This window comes from Anastrepha ludens, chromosome 6, assembly GCF_028408465.1.
Source record: "Anastrepha ludens isolate Willacy chromosome 6, idAnaLude1.1, whole genome shotgun sequence".
Classification (NCBI taxonomy): Eukaryota; Metazoa; Arthropoda; class Insecta; order Diptera; family Tephritidae; genus Anastrepha; species Anastrepha ludens.
The window spans coordinates 88,416,090-88,436,037 of NC_071502.1; the positions used below are offsets into that span (position 1 = coordinate 88,416,090).

The 19,948-nt window shown below is 38.4% G+C and overlaps 1 protein-coding gene across 2 annotated transcripts in view; it reads right to left on the reverse strand.

Annotated features, from left to right (window-relative positions):
* Window positions 1–17,531, reverse strand: part of LOC128867546 (homeobox protein 5-like) — a 276,653-nt gene extending 259,122 nt beyond the window's left edge. The window contains exons 1-2 of one of the 2 annotated variants that reach the window (XM_054108873.1): window positions 17,410–17,531; window positions 16,480–16,814 (exon numbers count right to left, since the gene is read on the reverse strand). The gene's annotated coding sequence lies outside the window, so the exon portion shown is untranslated. Of the gene's footprint in view, window positions 1–16,479; window positions 16,815–17,315 lie in introns of both variants that reach the window. The other variant, XM_054108871.1, reaches the window with a different exon arrangement.
* Between the last annotated feature and the right edge of the window lie 2,417 nt (window positions 17,532–19,948).

Consider the following 19,948-nt stretch of genomic DNA (forward strand, 5'->3'; position numbering starts at 1 on the left):
AGTCTAAGAGTTTATGTGCTATCGTTTATTGCGAGTTTCATGTTAGATTTGTCGGGATTAATTCTGAACAAATAGGAGTTTCAACTTCTACATCATACAGACGTCATTGTGCCAGAGTAACGCTGGTCTCTCATGAAACAGCTGAAGCTTTCCAACTGCAGTAGGTAGTGGTTGTACTGCAATAACTGTTGCACTCAGAAGGCGTGGGTTCGTGAGGAATGACTCATTAATTTGCTCTTTTGAGTGCTCAAAATCTCTCTTGTTTGAGGCGATACGTGTGAGTTCGTATTGCCTTGGTGAAGGATGATTCATTTTCGGTGGTTAGTTTTATTCTCCGAAAAGTTCTGGAAAACAAGTGATTGTGTACCACTCAGAATTGACAGTTTTAGGTTTTGTTAGTGGTACAGCTGAGACGAGACCAGGTTTTCCGCAAAATAGGCGATTATTTGTTTTGAGGTGCTTCTTCCGCGAACAACTTTTGTTGGACTAAGGTCGTCTTGGAACACCCATACTATGGATTGCCGTGTAGTTTTCGGCCAATTTGTATAGATCCAAAATCTACATACGTACCTGCTAATTCAGAAGGGAAGCTACAAAGTAGGCATTAAGAAGGTTCCACCTCATTCCCAAACAGCTGCCTCAAAGTTATCCACAGACTGACTTTCTTATAAGCCCAAAAAAATATACAAAAATTAAATGTATCCCATATATTGTCATTTCATTTGAAAGAGTAAACATTCCATTATTAACGGAATGCAATTCCATTCTTTTAGCTTTGCATTAGTACACCCTGTCAACCCACTTCTCAAAGGCCTTATTACGCTTTCTGGATCTCTACCTCACGCATGTGTTTCTCTATATTCAGCTTAAAGACCTGCATCGTTCATGAATTGCTCACATAACCTCGGTCCGTCACGACACTCCTCAAAATCTGTCTAATGGCGTCAAATCGCAGTTCCGTGGTGGCGAATTGACACCGCCAAGACGGTTGATAACGCGATGAGAGAAACTGCAGTTCAAAAGATCGAGTATGGTATGGATTGTAGGCATGGGGTCGCATCCTGGTGAAACGAAAGATCGTCCACGTCCATGTATGTATTTACAATAATTCCCAGCCACAAAAAATCGTTCATCATGTCTCTGCAGCGCATGACCGAAATGGCTTTTCCAACAGCATTTAAAAAAAAAACAATCAATGATGCCACAGCTCCAAAATCCGCACCAAACTGTCACTCCCTGAGCATGCATTGGCTTCTTGATGATCACGTGCGTGTTTTCCGATCCCCAAATATGGCAGCTTTGCTTGTTGGCATAGCCGCCGAGATGAAAATGCTCTTCCTGAAAATAATTGTTCGAGGAAATCAGTTTTGTGATTCATTTCGTTCCGTTCGTTCGATATATGACTCTGATTTTCTCTCAATACCTTTAGTACGGGAATTTCAAAAGTGACGCCTAGGTGCCAGATACATTTTTTATGTCATCTTTCGCATTTGTGAAGTAGCCACATTTGTACAATTTTGCACGATAGAACAACGCGTTAGGGTTAAGTTTTTGTGGCAGTCGGCTTAGAGTAGGCAAACTCACTTAGTCCATAGGACGTAGGTCCATTGTGGTACCACTGCGTAACACGGGAACTTTACTATTAGTGTTCATAGACTCAGTTAGGCTCTCCTATGAAGTGTAGGATAGATTTTATCCCAACACCGGCTAGTTCTGTAAGAGAGTCAAAATGGTATTTTCCCAACAACATTGCTTTACTGCCAGCTAAGGCTAGACAATTACAGGGAAAGTGTTCTACTGTTTCTTCCACTTCCGCGTCTCTACAACTTCTGCAGTATTCATGGGAAAATACTCATAGCCTAGAAGAGTGCCTACAGCCAATGGCTAATGTTCTCTCTTGAGAGGTTAAGCAATTCTGATCTTCTTTTATCTATTTGCGACCAAATTAGCCTCGTTGTAACACAAGTATTTTCTACTCTCCCTGACCTATTGGCCTCCTGAAGAATATTATTTTTTACCCTTAATTTGCAAGTTTAATAGGGATTCCAATTTTGTCTCTGTTTTCAAGAAGTGGAAGGTTAGTAGCCTTTCTGGCTAGCTCATCGGCCTTGCAATTGATCTTGAAGACGGTGCTAATATCATTAAGAGCTGCCAGGCATTCCTGAGTAACCTTTGATCATCTGACTGTCCGAGAAGCTGTTTATCGTAGTTTTTGTTGTGTGTTAAGGTACACAGTTACCTCCTTTATGGCTAAGACTTCTTCAGATTTGGAGCAGGCAAGTTGACTAGCACCTCGAGCACTTTATTAGAGGTGGTCCTTAATGAGCCGGTGATGCATAAAAATGCAGTGCTTTGGACCTTGTTAAGCAGTTTCGTATAACTTGCCTTTTGAGTTGATGGCCACCACTCAAGTATTCCATATAGTAAAATGGGCCGAACTACCGAAGTGTAAAACCAGTGTGTGATGGTAGGTGTTAATCCCCATTTGATTTCCAATGCTTTTTTGCTTGTGATCAGTAGAATGTTGGCCTTTTGAACCCTATTCTCAATATTGATATTGAAATTTGAATAGATCGAATCACGGAGCTCGAAGAGATTTGGTGGCTCCTAAAACACTCAAGAGGGTAGATAGTCAAGGAGCAAAGGTGGAAAGTATCATAAATTTCCTTTTGGAAAGCAGTTGCCATTTTCCCCATAGCATAGTGATACTTATTACTATCGTTTAAGTACCATCCGGCCCCAGACCCTATTTCATTTTTGAACTAATCGGTAAAGAAAATAACCGTCAAACCTCCTTGAATGCATTCTGGAGAAGTGAATACTGCTGAGATAATAACTTAAAAATTTCTCAGTGTCACGAAGTTCCGTCTTCGTGTCAGAAATCATGTTTATGGAGTCTACACATTGCTTTCATTGCTTCCTGTTGTATCTTAAGGTCCGAGGTTGTACTCATGGCACCCGTAATGCATAAACATACGCTTCTTTGCAGCCTGTATAGTTCCCGGATTGTGGACTTAACCATGCTCTGCCGCCACCAGAACACAGAGGCGTAAGCGATGATTGGTCTGATAAGTGCTGTGTATATCCATAGGACCACAGCAGGTTTCAGACCCCAAGTTTTACCAAAAGCTCTACGGCATTGCTGAAAAATCATTAATCCGCGATTCACCTTCAGTGAAACGTGTGTCTCCCGAGTCAGCTTCTTATACAAGATTACTCCTAGATATTTAACTTCGTCGGAAAGACCAAGAGTTGCAGCTTTCAGTGTTGGAAGACTAAGTCTATAGAATTTCCGTTTTCTCGTAAAAAAGACTATGGTGGTTTTGTTCCGATTGGCGGAAAGACCTTGACTCGTGCACCAGTCATCGATTTTGTTCAGAACCCTCTACATTTTCGTGCAAAGTCTCCGTTATTGTTCATGCCACTCTACTTCAGAGAGTGTTCTACTACCCGGAAAATGGGTTTCGAGTAGAGTATTAAAAGTTTCCGATTTGGAAATTGTGTATGGTTTTCGAATAGAATCCAGCCTCTCCAACCACTCAGTAAGTCTAGGTAAAATCGACGTTACTGCAGAAACTTCTATAGGATTCAAGTTTGGCTTTCCGTGGTTTTTTCTTATATTCTCTCTGTGTAAGTCGATGATTGGTCTAGTCCTCTTCTTTTTGGGTTTTAAAGGCCTTATTAAGAAGTTTTCTGGACAGTACACGAGGCTACGACAGTTCAGAGTTCCACCAAGGAACCGCTTTCCCCTGTCTACTTCACCTAAGTGGGCACAATTTATCCAAACAATTTATTAAAGTACCTTCTAATTTCTCAATAGCATCTTCAATCATTTCTATTGATGTGAGTTTTTTCAGGTTTGATTATCGCTCTGTTACAAGCTCACCATACCTGTCCTAATCCACATTTCGAGGATTCCTACCGAAAGGTATTGATATTGCATGAATTCCCAGTCGGAATTCGATAAGATAAGAAGATGATCAGAAAGAGAGTCCTCTTCCAAAACTCGCCATCGGTTGATTTGATTTCCAACAGAGCTACTGGTAAGTGTTAAATCAATCACCTCTTGTCTCCTTTTGGTCACAAAAGTTGGTTTGTTGCTAGTGTTTTGAATGACCAAATCAGATGACAGGATAAAATCCAGTAACTTGAGACCTCTGGGGTTGCATTTGCGGCTTCCCCATACAATCTTCTGTGAACTTACATCACAGCCCACTATTAGCCCCAGATTATTGGATTCTGCTTACTTGACTACTTCTCTTAGCTCCGGCGAAGAAGGTGACTGTAAAGAGTCGTAGTCTCCATACGAAACTATGATAGCTAGGCCGAAACTATGATAGCTTCGACACTGCTCCCATTCTTGCAGTACTTTGTTCCAGTACTTTGCTTCACGTACGTTTCCTGTCTAATATGAGTCCTAGGTGTTTAACATTCTCTTTCAAAGGAATATCCACACCATTGAAAATTTGCCGAGAGACTGTTGGCAGTCTATGTTTCCTTGTAAAGAGAATTAGTTCAGTTTTTTTGGAGTTTATTCCGAGTCAAGTGGCGCTAGCAAGAGGAAGCGGATAGCCGCGGTAATAACGTAGACACACCACTTTAGCGAAGTCTTCAACCATCTGTGCGATCCTTCTGCTAGAAAAATGTGTCACACAGATGGCGCTCCGAGCAGTAAGAAGGCGTTGTTCCTAAGCAACGACAGGTGGGCATTCGCATTACTTAGGACTGGTAGCGGTGGGCTAATCATCTACCCTGTCAGAAATCAAATAGATTAATGAAACCCACAAGACTAAGTCTTGTCGAGGCCCTATACTCCCGAGAAGAGTGAACAAGGAAAAAAAAATTCCGAGTCAACGCCGAATTAGTCGGCAATGCAAAGTTTGTTGAAAAATGTTCTTGAAACTGATTCTGTAAGGACAGAAAATGGACCGGTAGACCAAAAACTAGACTTTCTGTTGAGAATATTGCTGCTGCAGCGCAAAGTGTTGCTGAACAACCTTCAGCCTTCACCGATATCTGGACGTTCTAAAAAATTAGGCATTTATGAATCGACTGCGGATTTTACCTGTAGACGTGCTGATGTTGGACATTTGAATTATGTCACTTTTCACAAAAAATTATTAGAAGCTGTATTTTGAACAAAAATAGTGAAATCTCAAAGAAAGAAACTAAATCTTTAAATATTTTATTTTAAAACAACATCTTGGCGCGTTTTTTGAAAGACCCTTTACAGATATTCGCAAATACTTTTAACACTACAGCAAACACGAATAATGAATAATGACATTCTTTTATTGCACAAAATTATCACTTTGCTTGTTTTTTTTAATGTTTTTCAATGAAATTTAAATATTCCCTAATTGTCATCTATGTATGTATGTACTTCTAATGTAGTATGTGGGCCCCATCTAAGCATTTGCTACACGCAAAATATGGTACTTAAAAATACGTATCTATTTCCTTACTTTTTCTTCACAATTTTTCCCGTACTCTCAGTCGATACTGCAATGCTAAAATGTTCGGCATTTCCTTTAGCCAGCGCTATTCATAACAAACCCATCGAAATACACTTGCTATTGTCACCCAAGCGAAGGCAGCGATGAACAAATATTCACATACACACACACATACATACTCGTATATAGACACTCTTGCTGTTTGTTGTTTATGCGCGTTCATGAGGTCAAATAAATAAATTATGTAGCCGTCTGCCACACTAAATATGTACATATATGCATATATTCGTTACATAGCCATGCACATTCACACATATGTACATACTCGTATAGTGAATTGTATGTGCGTGCTCTAGTTGTAGAAGGGGTTTAGGTTGCGTATACGCCGCAGCGCAAAGCAATACGCCAGACGTGCCTTCTTTCGTCTGCACACACACACCCATACATACATATGTAATTGTACAATGTTGTTGCTTGGTTTTGCAAATTTGTTGTTTATGTGTTTTTTTGTTTTTGGGTATTGTTGTTGTTCTAATTGCTCGCATATTGTTCTATTTATCGAATTGTGTTGTTTATGCGATTTTGTAATATAGCTGAAATACAAGCCTGTGACGTTGTGAATTATTTTTCTGGTATTTGTTTCCGGTATTTCTGGCGCTTGGATATTTATTTGGAGTTTAAGTGTGGGTATTTTCATAATTTTATTATTAAAAAAAACTTCCTCATTATTAATAGATTTCAATACAATACTTATTTTGGCTTTAAACAGGTGCTGTCTTTTTTTTAATAAATTTTCGCGAAAAAAAAATCATAAAAGGATTGGAATAATTGGGATTCATAAAAGGATTGCATTTTTTCTTCAAATTATTATAATTAGGTATTCATTGTCCTTGAATTCAAGAATTTTGTTTATCCCATTCTTCATATTTTATTATAATTTTATATGCTTTCTATAATTGAGCAATTTCCTCCCAAGCGAATCTAAGTTTTTAATGCATTTTTCAATTTCAAATTAAATTTGTCTAAAAAATAAATTTAAATTTGCCTGAAAATTGGTCTTTATGCAAGCTGGAGTACCTATAATAAGAAGTAAACTAAAAAATAATTGGAAAAAAATTGTATTAGGTGCGCAACTAAGTTCTCGCTGTTTCTTTGATGAAAATACAACTTTATTCTGAAAAAGCGGTTACAATTAAATCATTGAAAGTATTGCCCATCGCTAGCTACTACTACTACTACTTTTCCCCATCTTTATGGTAGATCTCGTATACCGTCCCGTTAAAACTGGTCATCTTTTGAGGCTATCCACGGATCAAGCCATTTTTTGATGTCTTCATATGAATGGAACTGCTGGTCAGCTAGACGATGCGCCATCGATCGGAACAGGTGATAATGGGACGTCGCAATATCTGGAGAATATGGCGGATGGGGTAGGATTTCCCATTTCAGTACTTCCAGGTAGGTTTTAACGGGTTTTGCAACGTGAGGCCGAGTTTTGTCATGCTGTATAATCACTTTTTCATGCCTCTCCGCGCATTGCGGCCGCTTCTCGCGCAGTGCTCTGCCCAATCGCATCAATTGAAGTCGATACCCACCCCCAGTGATGGTTTCGCTTGGTTTTAATAGTTCATAATAAATAACACCAACTTGTTCCCTCCAAATACATGGAATAACCTTCGCAGCGTGAATATTCAGCAGAGGCGACGACGTAGAAGCATGAACGAGCAGTCTCCACGACTTTCTTTTCTTTTGATTGCTGTAATGAATCCATTTTTCATCACCAGTCGCGATGAAGAAACCCCTTCCTTTTTTGCCGCTGGAACAGTTATTCACAGGCGAAAAATCGACGTTTATCATCCCTTGATTTTAACTCATAAGGATCCGAAGTCCCCTGTTTCTGAATCATTCCCAAAACATGCAATTGGTTGGCAATGGATTGGCGGGTAACTTCTAATACTGAAGCAAGCTCTTCTTGCGTTTTACACCGTCTCTCATTGAGCAATGCCTCCAACTCAGCGTCTTCGAAGGTTTTTGTCCTCCCTTCACTCTGGACTTTACGGACGGTCGTCAACATTAAAATCACCGTCTCTGAAGCGACGGAACCAATCTCGGCACGTTGTTTCACGTAGAGCAGCATCTGCATAAACTTTTTGTAGCTCTCCATGCGCTTCAGCCGCCGTTTTTTCGAATGAAAGAGGAAAATCAACAATTCCCTCATATGACGATTATTCGGCACAAAATCAGACATTTTCACAAGTTTATGATACTAAAACAAAATCACTAATGTGTCGAAGCAGTTTGTTTACCATATGTCTAAGCTTGGTTTAAGACGTTTAGGTTATGTTAGAATCGACTAGCACACACTGCTGGCGGCATCTATCGACAAACAGCGGAAACTTAGTTGCGCAATAATATAAATTTTAAATGTAGGTATGCAGTTTTTTATTGTGAAATAACATCATTGCGAATCGGCTCTGCACGAGTGCGTCAGCATAATCGGAAAAGGGCTGGAAACAAAAGAGTACACTCTTGATGTGTTTGTGGACATTGAAGGAGCTTTTGACAATGCTACCTTCGACTCTATGTGCTCTTCTGTTAGAAGTTATGTAGTAGAAGAAATCATTGCCCGATGGATTCACTCTATGTTATCCAAAAGACTCTTTACCATGGATAGAGAAAGCGATGAAGAAGTCAAAGTTGAGGTTAAGAAGGGTTGCCCACAAGGCGGTGTTCTCTCTCCCCTACTTTGGTGCTTCGTGGTGGACTCTCTTCTTAATGATCTGCAGGAAATTGGACACATCCAAGATGTGTGCGTATTAATCTCAGGACGATCACTTGAAGCTATATGCAATAAAATGCAGGTAGCCCTAAATAAAAAGAATGAACCACGAGCTGTATGAGCTCTACGCCGACATTGACGTAGTTCAACACATCGCCATCCAACGCCTGCGTTGGCTAGGGCATGCCGTGCGTATGGATAAAGAAGCTCCAGCAAAGAAGGTGTTCGAGGGCGAAGTCCAAGGGAGCCGACGCAGAGGAAGACCATTGCTCCGGTAGAAAGACCAGGTGGAGGAAACCCTGTGCTCGCTTGGTGTACAGAATTGGAGAAGGCGCGCGCGGAGCAGAGGCGCCTGGAGAGAGCTAGTGAGGTCGGCCGTAACTCGGTAACGGGTTGTTATGGCCACCTAAGTAAGTAAGTAAGCTCTAAATAAGATTGAGCAGTGGTGCGAATTGCATGGTCTTTCGGTGAATCCTATAAAAAGTGCGTTAGTGCTTTTCACTAGGAAACGCATTATGGAAGGCCTGTTAATACCCATATTGAAAGGGGTAACACTGCAACTGCCTTCTGAGGTTAAATACTTGGGAGTAATCCTAGATAGTAAGCATACCTGGGAGAAGCACGTCGAACAGATGGTCTCTCGAACAGTAAAAGTCTTCTGGCAGTGTAAGAGAACCTTTGGCAAGACATGGGGTCTAAGACCGGCGATAGGACACTGGGTGTACATCACCCTGATTAGACCCATTATTACATACGCTTCTATAGTATGATGGAAGGCTACAATGTTTAATTCCCGAGTAAAACACCTAAACAGGCTACAGAGAAGTGTGTGCTTGGATATCACAGGTGCCATGAGTGCGACATCTGACAATGGGCTTAATGACATCCTGAACTTGCAGCCTCTAGATCTTCAAATTTGAGAGGAAGCGATGAAGGTGGCGTAAAGGCTCAAGTTAAACGGAGTCTGAGGAAATGAAGAAAGCACTGGCCACTGTCAGATATACCACCAGTTGTCGGAGCGGTGCACTCTGTTCTCGTTGCAAGGGGGCAATCGGATGCGTATCGTTAGCTTCGGTAGGAAGTATGATATTTTGCGCCCAGATAGAGATCAAACCCAGTGATGGTACTGGATCTGGATGGTACTTAGACGAAGACACTAAGTGCTCCTATGCCACAGGACAAATGGCCACGGCATTCCTTACGGAAGTCTATGCCATCTTGAACGTGGCATACTGGCTAATTGAGAAAAAGTGGCGGGGTAGCAGTTCAAGCCGCACTGAAAGCCCTTGCTAACCCGCGCTGCTCTTCGAAGTTGGTCGGTGAATGAACGACAAAACTGAATAGTGTTGCAAAACACAACAAAGTTATTCGTATTTGGGAGCCTGAACATTGTGGTATTACAGGGAACGAGTTTGCTGATAAACTGGCTAATGAAGGCTCTGCAAGTATGCCACTAGGCGCTGAACCCTTTCTAGGTGTCAGTTCAACTATAGATTGACGACTTCGTGAGGTCTGCCCATAGAGGGCGTTGGTCTGGGCTGAACTCGTGCAGAGTAGCCAAGTGCTTTGTGAAGGAACCAAATAGGAAAATAGCGACCTTTCTCCTAAAATTCGGCAGAAAGGAACTGAGAGTACCGGTGGGGGTATTCAGAGGGCAGCTTGTGGTCAACATATGGCTGCCATGGGGGTCGTCGACAGTCCGATACGTCTGTCCTGTCTTGAGGATGACGACACTGCAGAGCATTTTCTCTGTAGCTGTCTGGTGTTTTATAAAACCAGTCTTTGGCTATTGGGATGCGATATACTGATAATGGATAAAGTTCATACTCTTCCTCTTCCGGATCTCTTAAGATTCTTCAATGAATCCAAGAGATTTTTGGAAGAGTGGCCTCAAACTAATTTTTCCGTCTTACCACCCACATTTTATCTTTCTTATCTCTCTATTCTATGTACAGAAATCTATCCGGGCGTAGTGCAATCGTCTACTGACTGAGTGCTTGGACTTTACCAACACCCCACAAATCTAATCTAATCTAAACATCAGTTTTTGGAATAAAATATGCTTAAAACAAATTTTTTTTTTGTAAGAAAATTAAAAAAATAAAGTGTGGAAATTTTGAAAATTGAAAAATTTTTTTTAGATTTTTTTTTGAAAAGTTGAAAAATTTTGTTTTTCGAGAAAAATATTTTTTTCCCTGTTTTTCAGAAAACATGTTGACAAAAAACACGTTGAAAATATTTTTTTTTATTTTTCAGAAAACAGTTTTTTGTAATTTTTGAAAAATATCGCTTCTCAAATTTCTTACTCTGTTTTCGTCATTAAATGCTGAAACTATGCCCTGAAAAATTTACTTTTTAACATTCAAAAACTTATGCGGGTTCCAATCCAGTGCTATTAGCAACTATTTTTTCACACTTTTGATGCATATGCTGCATTTTCTACAGCTAATAAAGTAGCTTAAAACGTTCCGCATAAATTGCTCAAGTTACTGCCTTCGGTCAGATATAAAGAGTTTACCAATAAGAGGTGTTATTTTGATATTCAAAGAAAAGTACTATTTTTTAATGTATGTTTATTTCATTATAAAGAGGAAGATGTGCCGTTAATAGTGGAAAATAACAACAAGCAAATGACCACCACAACCACGCTTACAGGACAATATCCTTTTCATGAAATTTTCCATAACCGAATTGCATAGTGGGTGCCCTATGTTCTCGATAGCCTCACGAATTCCATCTTTGAGGTTTGAATCGACGCTGGGCTGTTGGTGTAGACCTTCTCTTTCAAATGGCCCCAAAGAAAAAAGTCACAAGGTGTTAAATCACAAGATCTCGATGGCCAATTGAGATTACCTCTTCGAGAGATAACACGGTCGGGAAACTCATCCCGTAAAAGATCAATGGTTTCATTGCTTGTGGGGCACGTAGCACCGTCTTGTTGAAAATAAACGTTGTCCAGATCAATATCATCCAATTGCGGCTATAAAAAATCGTTAATCATCTCTCCTGTTTAACACCTAACACCTGTTGTTGGAAAATCCTTTACATTCAGTCCAACTTCTGCTCTAAAATTACCTAAAAAATTACATAATTTCATACTTTTTATTTCATATAAACTCCTGCCTTTTTTGGTTCAACGTCAATATAAAGCTGAGCGGTCCTCATTGAATTTAAAAATTATAAAATATAAAATACAAACTATGTAACATTAAAAAAAATATTTTGTTCAGAAATCAACTTATGACACTTTGACATGTAATATAATACAGGGTGGCTGATGAAAGCCGCTACCAAAAAAAAATTGAATAACTTTTTTTCTTTTTAAGTTATATGTTCCATTTTTGTTTTAATTTGCAGATTGATCTTTAAAATTTATTAAAATGGATAACTGGGACACGCAAACAAGAATTTGGATAGTCCGCCGCTATCCCGCACTGGAGTCCGTAGTTTTGGTACAGAGAGAGTACAGGCGGATGTTTGGCGGCGATCCCCCGAGCAGATGGACCATAATGAGACTGGTGAATAATTTTGCTGATCAAGGAACAGTCGCAAGAAGGCCTTATCATCGAAACCCACCAGTTCGGACGGGGGAAACGATCGCTGCAGCTATACAAAGCAATCCAAGGGTTTCAACAAGAAGCTTATCTGCTCAACTTGGTGTCAGCCGACAGTCTTTGCAAACAATAATGCACAAAGATTTAGACTTATTTCCCTACAAAATTCAAATGGTTAACAAACTGAATGCAGCAGACTTGCCGATTCGCTTGGAATTTTGCCAGAAGATCCTGCAAATGGTGGAAGAAGACCAAAACATGTTAAACTGCCTTTTCATGTCTGATGAGGCCCATTTCGATTTAAACGGCAATGTGAACAAACAAAATTGTCGAATATGGAGTACTTCTAACCCGCAGATACTCCACGAGACGGAATTGCATCCTCTTCGCGTGACAGTGTGGTGTGCGGTTTCTTCACGCTGTATTGTCGGGCCATATTTTTTTGAAGAAAATGGTCACACCGTTACGGTTACTGGAGACCGTTATTTGAAAATGCTGAAAGAATTTTTCTATCCAGAACTACGCCAAAAGAGAATTCCTTTCAACTCTGTGTGGTTTCAATAAGATGGGGCAACGTCTCACATAGCCCAGACTGTTATGACAGAGTTGCGACGAAAATTTCCCAATAAACTGATTTCAAGAAACTCCGAATTTCGTTGGCCCCCCAGGTCGCCTGACCTTACTGCACCTGACTTTTTCTTGTGGGGTTTATGTAACCAAGAAGTTTATAAAACAAAGCCAACAAATTTGGATGAACTAAAACAATCCATTCGGGCAACAATTGCGGCTATTCCTGTCGCAACTCTCAAAGCAGCAATGAACAACTTTTTACTAAGATGCCGCACTTGTGTCAACGAGCTTGGGGGCATTTAAATACAATTATTTTTAAAACTAGTTAAGCTACATTTAATAAAATTTAATGACATTCAACTTGAAAAAAAAAATAAATGAATTCCATATACTAAAAAAAAAGTTATTTGAGTTTCTTAATGTAGCAAAATTCATCAGCCACCCTGTATAAAATTTTTGTGACTAAAATTCAGAGTTTAGGGTAAAGTTCCCCACGCGAAAGGAATGGAATTTGAATTCAGTAGACAAAGAGAATCCAACTGCGCTTTACACTGACGGATCCAAGATGGATTGCGGCTTTGGTGCCGGTGTATATTCGAAATACCTCGAAACTTCCAAGTCCTTTTGCCTGGGTAAATGGAATAGTATTTTTCAAGCAGCAGTTCTCGGAAGCTTGCAGGGTAATTAAAAACCATCCGCAACAACTATCGGGAGTATGCATATTTTTTCAAATAGTCAAGCAGCCATCTTAGCTTTAAAGTCACCTACAATTAATTCAAAAATTATCAGATAATGAAAAGAAGAACGTAATACTTTAGCGCACGCGACAGACATCTCTCTCATCTGAGTACCCCTCCATAGGAACTTAGAAGGAAATGAGAAAGCTGATGAACTGGCAAGACTCTGACTGTGACGCTGGCTTCCTCTATTGTATCCAAAGAGGTAGCAGTGCGTCTACAAAAGGGAGATCTTTTTGCAATTCCAGAAGCAGGCAGTTGAGAGATGATCCAACATCTATACCTGCAAAATAGCGAGGGAAACGTGGCCAGATTGCAACAAGTCCAAAATTGACGAGTTGTTAAGAAAACCACGAGCAGACATATTCCCTTTGGGAGACCACGCCAAGAAGATGGGGATAAATGTAGAAGCTGCAATCTAGAAGAAGCTAAAGAAACAGTTTCTCACTATCTGTGTAAGTGCCTCAGACTAGGTGCTCTACGACATAGAGCGCTGGGAGAATTCTCGATGATCAGCTTGAAAGAAATTGCAGAAAGAAAATTGATGGCATAGGCAGATTTATAGTCAAATCAAGATGGTTCGACTAATAAAAAGTAGAGGTTCTACAAGTGGTGAATCAAAATGGCAGCTTTTGTGCTGTGTCACTCAGCCAACACAAAATTTTAGAAACATTGGTCGTCTGTAAGAAACCATTCGGACGCGCGAGAATAGAACTTTGTTCCAGAAAAGTGGTCTATTCCTGATCAAATTGCAGGATTATATGATCGATGTGGGCTCCAAAAACAATTTTTTTTTAATTATTGGGCTGGCAAGTAAGTAATTGCGAATTTTTTTTAGCAAATCAAAGACAATTTTTCCATGGAATAAATAACTTTATTCTGTAATGTATTGCCCATTTTGATCAATGATCTTTTCCCATCTTCTAGGCAGCATCATAGTCCCACGTTCATAAAACTTCTAGTTTTTATTAGAAAAAAACTGAATCAGATACGATTTGACAACATCAACATTTTTGAAATTTTTACCATCCAAGGAGTTTTGTAAAGATGGAAACAAAAAGTAACCAGATGGTGCAAGGTCAAGACTATATGGTGGATGTGGCAAAACATCCCAACCAAGCTCCAATAATTTTTGCTGAATGGCCATACAACACTCTTTCGAATACAATACTCTTTCGATTTGTCAATTCGGGCCGCTTTTCTTCAATTGCTTTACTTCATTTCAATAGTGGTTCAATATAGACATCAGAATTGATCGGTCGGTTGGGTGGTAAGAGTTCAAAGTAGGCAATTCCTTTGTAATCCCACCAAACTGATAACAAAACCTTCATTTGATGAATATCAGCTTTTGATGTTGTTTGAGTTGGTTCACCTGGCCACAATCTTTTCCGCTTGATATTGTTGTAAACAACCCATTTTTCGTCGCCACTTATCAGTCGTTTTAAAAATGGATAATTTTCATTACGCCTCTTGGTAAATCGCAGCTGTCAATGCATTGCGTTAAATGCGTTTCTTTCAGTTTGTGAGGAGCCCATGCAACGAGTTTTTGAACATAGCCAAGTTGTTTGAAGTACTTTTCAATGCCTGTATGTGATACACGAAGCTTCTCTGCAATCTCACGTGTTGCACTGTGACGATCCGTATCGACTATTGCTTTGATTAGGGCGTCATCAACTTCAACTGGGCGACAAGAGCGTTTTTCATCTTTGAGTGAAAAATCACCAGCACGAAATTTGACAAACCAATTTTGACACTGCCGTTCTTTTAAGGCTTCGTCACCACAAACAGCAGGTTTTCCCTTTGCGGAAATAAAAAAGCAAAATATGACGAAAATGTTCTTTTTGATTTACCATTTTTCAATGAACGCCAAACGAAAACTTCGCAAGCGACCAAAAAACTTTTTTTACTGATTGACAGCAATTCGCCAACCATTAAATAACAAAATGTGTGTTTACATTTGTACTATGTCTGCACACCTAAAAATTCAACTGAAGCCATCTATGAGTGAAATCCATAGTTACTTAGTTGCCGAGCCAATAATTATTTGGATTGGAATTTATCGAAGTTATTGGTCCAACATTGGATTTAAAAATTTTATTTTAAATTTTGTAATTTTATGCTTTTTGTTGTACTGTAAAAGACTGAGCCTTGCAGGTAAAACCACATTTATCCAAATAAATAAAATAAAATGAAATAAAATAAAACAAAATAAAATAAAATAAAATAAAATAAAATAAAATAAAATAAAATAAAATAAAATAAAATAAAATAAAATAAAATAAAATAAAATAAAATAAAATAAAATAAAATAAAATAAAATAAAATAAAATAAAATAAAATAAAATAAAATAAAATAAAATAAAATAAAATAAAATAAAATAAAGTAAAATAAAATAAAATAAGAAAAGACTTGCTGAGCCCACATGTCGACCAAAAATTGTCGCACTTATGGCTTACCAACAGGTCGATATTTGCCGAAACGGAGGTTACCATTTTCGCCATACAAGATGGTGTGATTCCAACTAGAAATTACATTAAATATGTAATGCGAGAACGAAATGCCGCTGCAGACAGATGTCGAAGATGCAATAGTCGGAGTGAGACATTAGACCACGTGCTAGCGGGATGAACCACACTGGCAAACTCTATGTACCTGAAGAGACACAATGACATCGCGAAAATAATCCATCTAAAACTGACGCAGATGTACAACTTCAATCCAAGCAAAATACCGTACTTCAGATACACCCCAGAACCTGTTCAAGAAGACTCCAACTACTTCTATATTATGACCGAACAATTTTAACAAATGCCACAAGAGACCACAATAGGCCAGATATTTTCCTGATTGATAAATCTCAAACGACTGGTTATATAGCTGATACTCGTATTGCTGTTCCTCTAAACAAAAACATGCAAAAAACATATGCAGAAAAAATATCCAAATATTCTGACTTGGGCATTGATGTCAAACGCCAGTGGAACCTAAGGAAGGTGCACATACTACCAATTATCATCTCAGCCCACAGACTAGTGCATAAAAACTTAGCAGACAACGTGAAAACCCTTCAACTCCCAGAATATTTAATTTTTGACATGCAGAAAGCAGCTTTTCTCAATTCCTGCCATATAGTCCGAAACTTTTTACAGTAAACGTTTTTTCTTGTTTGTAAAATTGTTAACTATTTTATATAATATTTATAGACATTCATTTAATTGTAATCTTTGTACCTGTTATAAATTATTGGTATTAATGTAAATCACTCCTTTCTTGGGATGCAAAAAAAAAAAATAAAATAAAATAAAATAAATAAAATAAAATAAAATAAAATAAATAAAATTACTAATTACTCTATAAATTCATGTTTGTGCTTAGTACTTACTTTTTGCGTAAAAATATAATTTATTTTTTTATTGAAGTGTGTATTGTTTTCTGCTGAGCTTTATTATATTGGAATAAATTTTGTGAAATATTGTTTTTACGAAATATCTTTTTTTGTACATATTTTACGACATATTTTGGTTTCTATTTTACACTCATGACTTGATTGAGCCACTGGGTACATATTTTTCTAACGCACAATTTCGTTAAAAACTTTTTTTACTTAATAATTTATTATGGATTTTGTTCACCGAATCTCGCAAGCAGGTCTTTAAACTTAATTTAATTTTTTATCCATCTTTGCCTTATTTATGTTTTATGATTTTTTCTACATCACTAAAAAGTGTGAATAGATTTTAAAAAGCAACATTTTTTTGCATTTACGTTGCATGCATTTTTTAATGTACTGAATATTTTTACATTTAAACTTTATTGTAAAAATTGTATTGACAAATTTTTGAAGTCTACAAATTTTTGAAACCTACAATTTTTTTAAATCTAAAAATTTTATTTTTTATCATTGAATCTTTTAAATTTGCGCTTTAAAATTAGTGAACAAAAAATTGAAATTTTCGTTGCAAGACTCAACTAATTGTTTAATAATTTATGTTTAATTTTACTTAAATTTTACTGTTTTTAGTTTCGCTACTTTATTTGTCATTTTTAATATTTTTTTTTTTTTTTATATTCTCTTTTTTTTAATTGTTCTTGTTTTTTTCCTTTTTTGTTTTTTTGTTTGCTATAATGAGTGTTTATTTTTAACTTGTTGTTTTTGTATTTGTATTTCGTTTCCGCGCCATGAAACGCTCCAGCAAACACCGCACTCGCATCACTAACTTTGTGTTTATTTCTGTTGCAAATGCAGTCAACAAAAAATATTCGGTCGCTCTACGTTCCACTGACAGTCTGACAGGCTGAGCAACTGACTAACTTTTGTCTTATAGCTTGACTAACTGACAGGCTGGCAGACGCCACCATTTGAATCAGTAAGTAGTGAAAATAGCAAAAACGCAGCAAACTTGTTGACACTCTCAACGTCGGCGAAAGACTAAACGCATCGGCGCAACTGAAACCGAAACTGAAAATACAAAACTGAAAACCGAAAACTGAAACTGAATTGCATACAAAACCACGAGCAAAACGAAGCGATTGGCAAGTTAAACATAAAATGACAACAACAACAAATATATGAAGTGAAGCAAAGTAGCGAGTAAACAGTCGGCAAATCGATGTTGAATGCAATGAAAGGAGCAAATTGAGCGGGAGGAGAAGCGGTAGGTGTTGCTCAGTGCAAATGGTGAATGAATAGAAGACGCTTTGTTGGCGCATGTTGTTGGTTGATTTTTGTTTTTACTGTTGCTGTTGCTGATGCTAACGAAGCCGTTGTAGTTGTTGCGCGCGATTGCATGCAGCGCACAGCTTTTGTATTCTTTTTGTGATTTTTGCTTTAAATGTTCATGTTTTTGTTTTTTCTGCTTTTGCCGATGTCGACGACAAGCGACGAACGTTGCGAATGAAAATGTAAAGCTGTGTACGAAACGAATGAAGGCGAAGGCATGGACTAAAGCGTAAAGTGTAAAAATGCTGTAGAGGAGGTGGTGGGCGGTGAGTTGGCCGGCATGTTACGAACGACGACGAATAGGCAACGGAAACTGGCTGCAGTGCAACGAGATGCGACGGCGACGGCGACGACGACTACCATAAGACAAAACAAAAACCGGCGACGCCAGCAAATGCAAAAACAATGAAAATGCAGATATGTTTGATGTGAAATTGCATGTGAGAATTGGCAAGGCGCTGAATGATGGATGCGGAAAATATTCGTAAAAAAGTAAGAAGTGTGAAAATGCCAAGAATAAGATATGCAATGAGTAGAGGTGGAAACGCATACAGCAACAACAATAATAATAATGATTTACTAGCAGTGCTGCATGTAATAGAAATGGAGTTGTAAATAAACACAAAAGCGACCTATACTGCATTATTGGATCGTAAAAATCCGCATTTGCCATAATAATAACAATAAAAGCAACAAAAATTATTACAACCACAATAATTATGGTAATAAATATGGTATTGCATTGTAATGCAAGACAAAGACGTATTTTTCTGCTTCAACTTTAGTGTTTACAAAAGCAATAACTACAACAAGAAGTTGTGCATTTTTAATAGTTCTAAGTGCAAGCACAATTAATCAACAAATCGCCAATAAAAAATAAATTCTTAAAAATAATGCGTTTTTTAAGCATGTACAGGGTGGTCCATGTAGTATTTGGAATTTATTTTGATTTGGCTGTAAATAATATAATAATAAATAAAAAGAATAAATAAATAATAAAGGGTGGCTAAATTTTAAGGGCCGATGTTGAATGTGAACCACACCTAAGCGTCAAGTTTTTTTCTGTATTTCATTTGACATTTTTCAGTTTCAGACTAACTCAATTTGAACTTTGGAAAGATACACAATCAAGCAACGCTTTAGAGTTATTCAGGCTTACTATGAAAACGGGTGTTCAAATCAAAATTCATATCGCGCGCTTCGTGATTTTTTCGGTCAATTTAATCGTCCAAATGTGCGTACAATCGGAAAAATTGTGCAAAAGTGTGAGCAACCCGGGTCTGTAGGAGATGTGAAAACACCAGTGCATGCTCATACAGCTCGTACTGCAGAAAATATTGCTGCTGTTCGGGATAGTGTGGTTGAAGAGCCGTCGACCTCAACCCGTCGTCGTGCCCAACAATTGCACCTCTCACGCTCGTCGTTGATAAACATTAGGCATAAAGACTTGCATTTACACGCTTACAAGGTGCAATTGACTCAAGAACTAAAGCCTTTTGACCACTTCAAGCGTCGTTAATGGTCAGAATGGTGGCAGGCAATGGCAACAGTGAATGACCAATTTTCGAAGAAAATCATCTTCAGTGATGAGGCACATTTTCACCTCAGTGGATTCGTCAATAAGCAGAATTGCCGCATTTGGGCGAATGATAATCCAAGAGTGATTGTCGAAAAACTAATGCACTCAGAAAGAGTGACTGTTTGGTGCGGTTTATGGGCCGGCGGCAGCATTGGACCGTATTTATTCCAAAATGAGGCCGGTCAGGTAGTTACGGTGAATAGTGTCCGCTATCGTGAGATGATAACGAACTTTTTATGGCCCGAATTGGAAGATGTGGATGTGGACGATATGTGGTGTCGACAAGACGGTGCCACTTGTCACACAGCCAACGAAACAATGGTTCTTTTGCGCGAAAAATTTGATGGCCGAATAATCTCACGTGGCGGCGATGTCAATTGGCCGCCAAGATCATGTGATTTGACACCGTTGGACTTCTTTCTTTGGGGTTATTTGAAAGAAAAGGTGTACGTCGATAAGCCAACAACAATGCAAGAGCTAAAGGATAAGATAATTCGGCACATTAACGGCATAGAACCACAATTATGCCTCAGCGTCATCGAAAATTTGGAC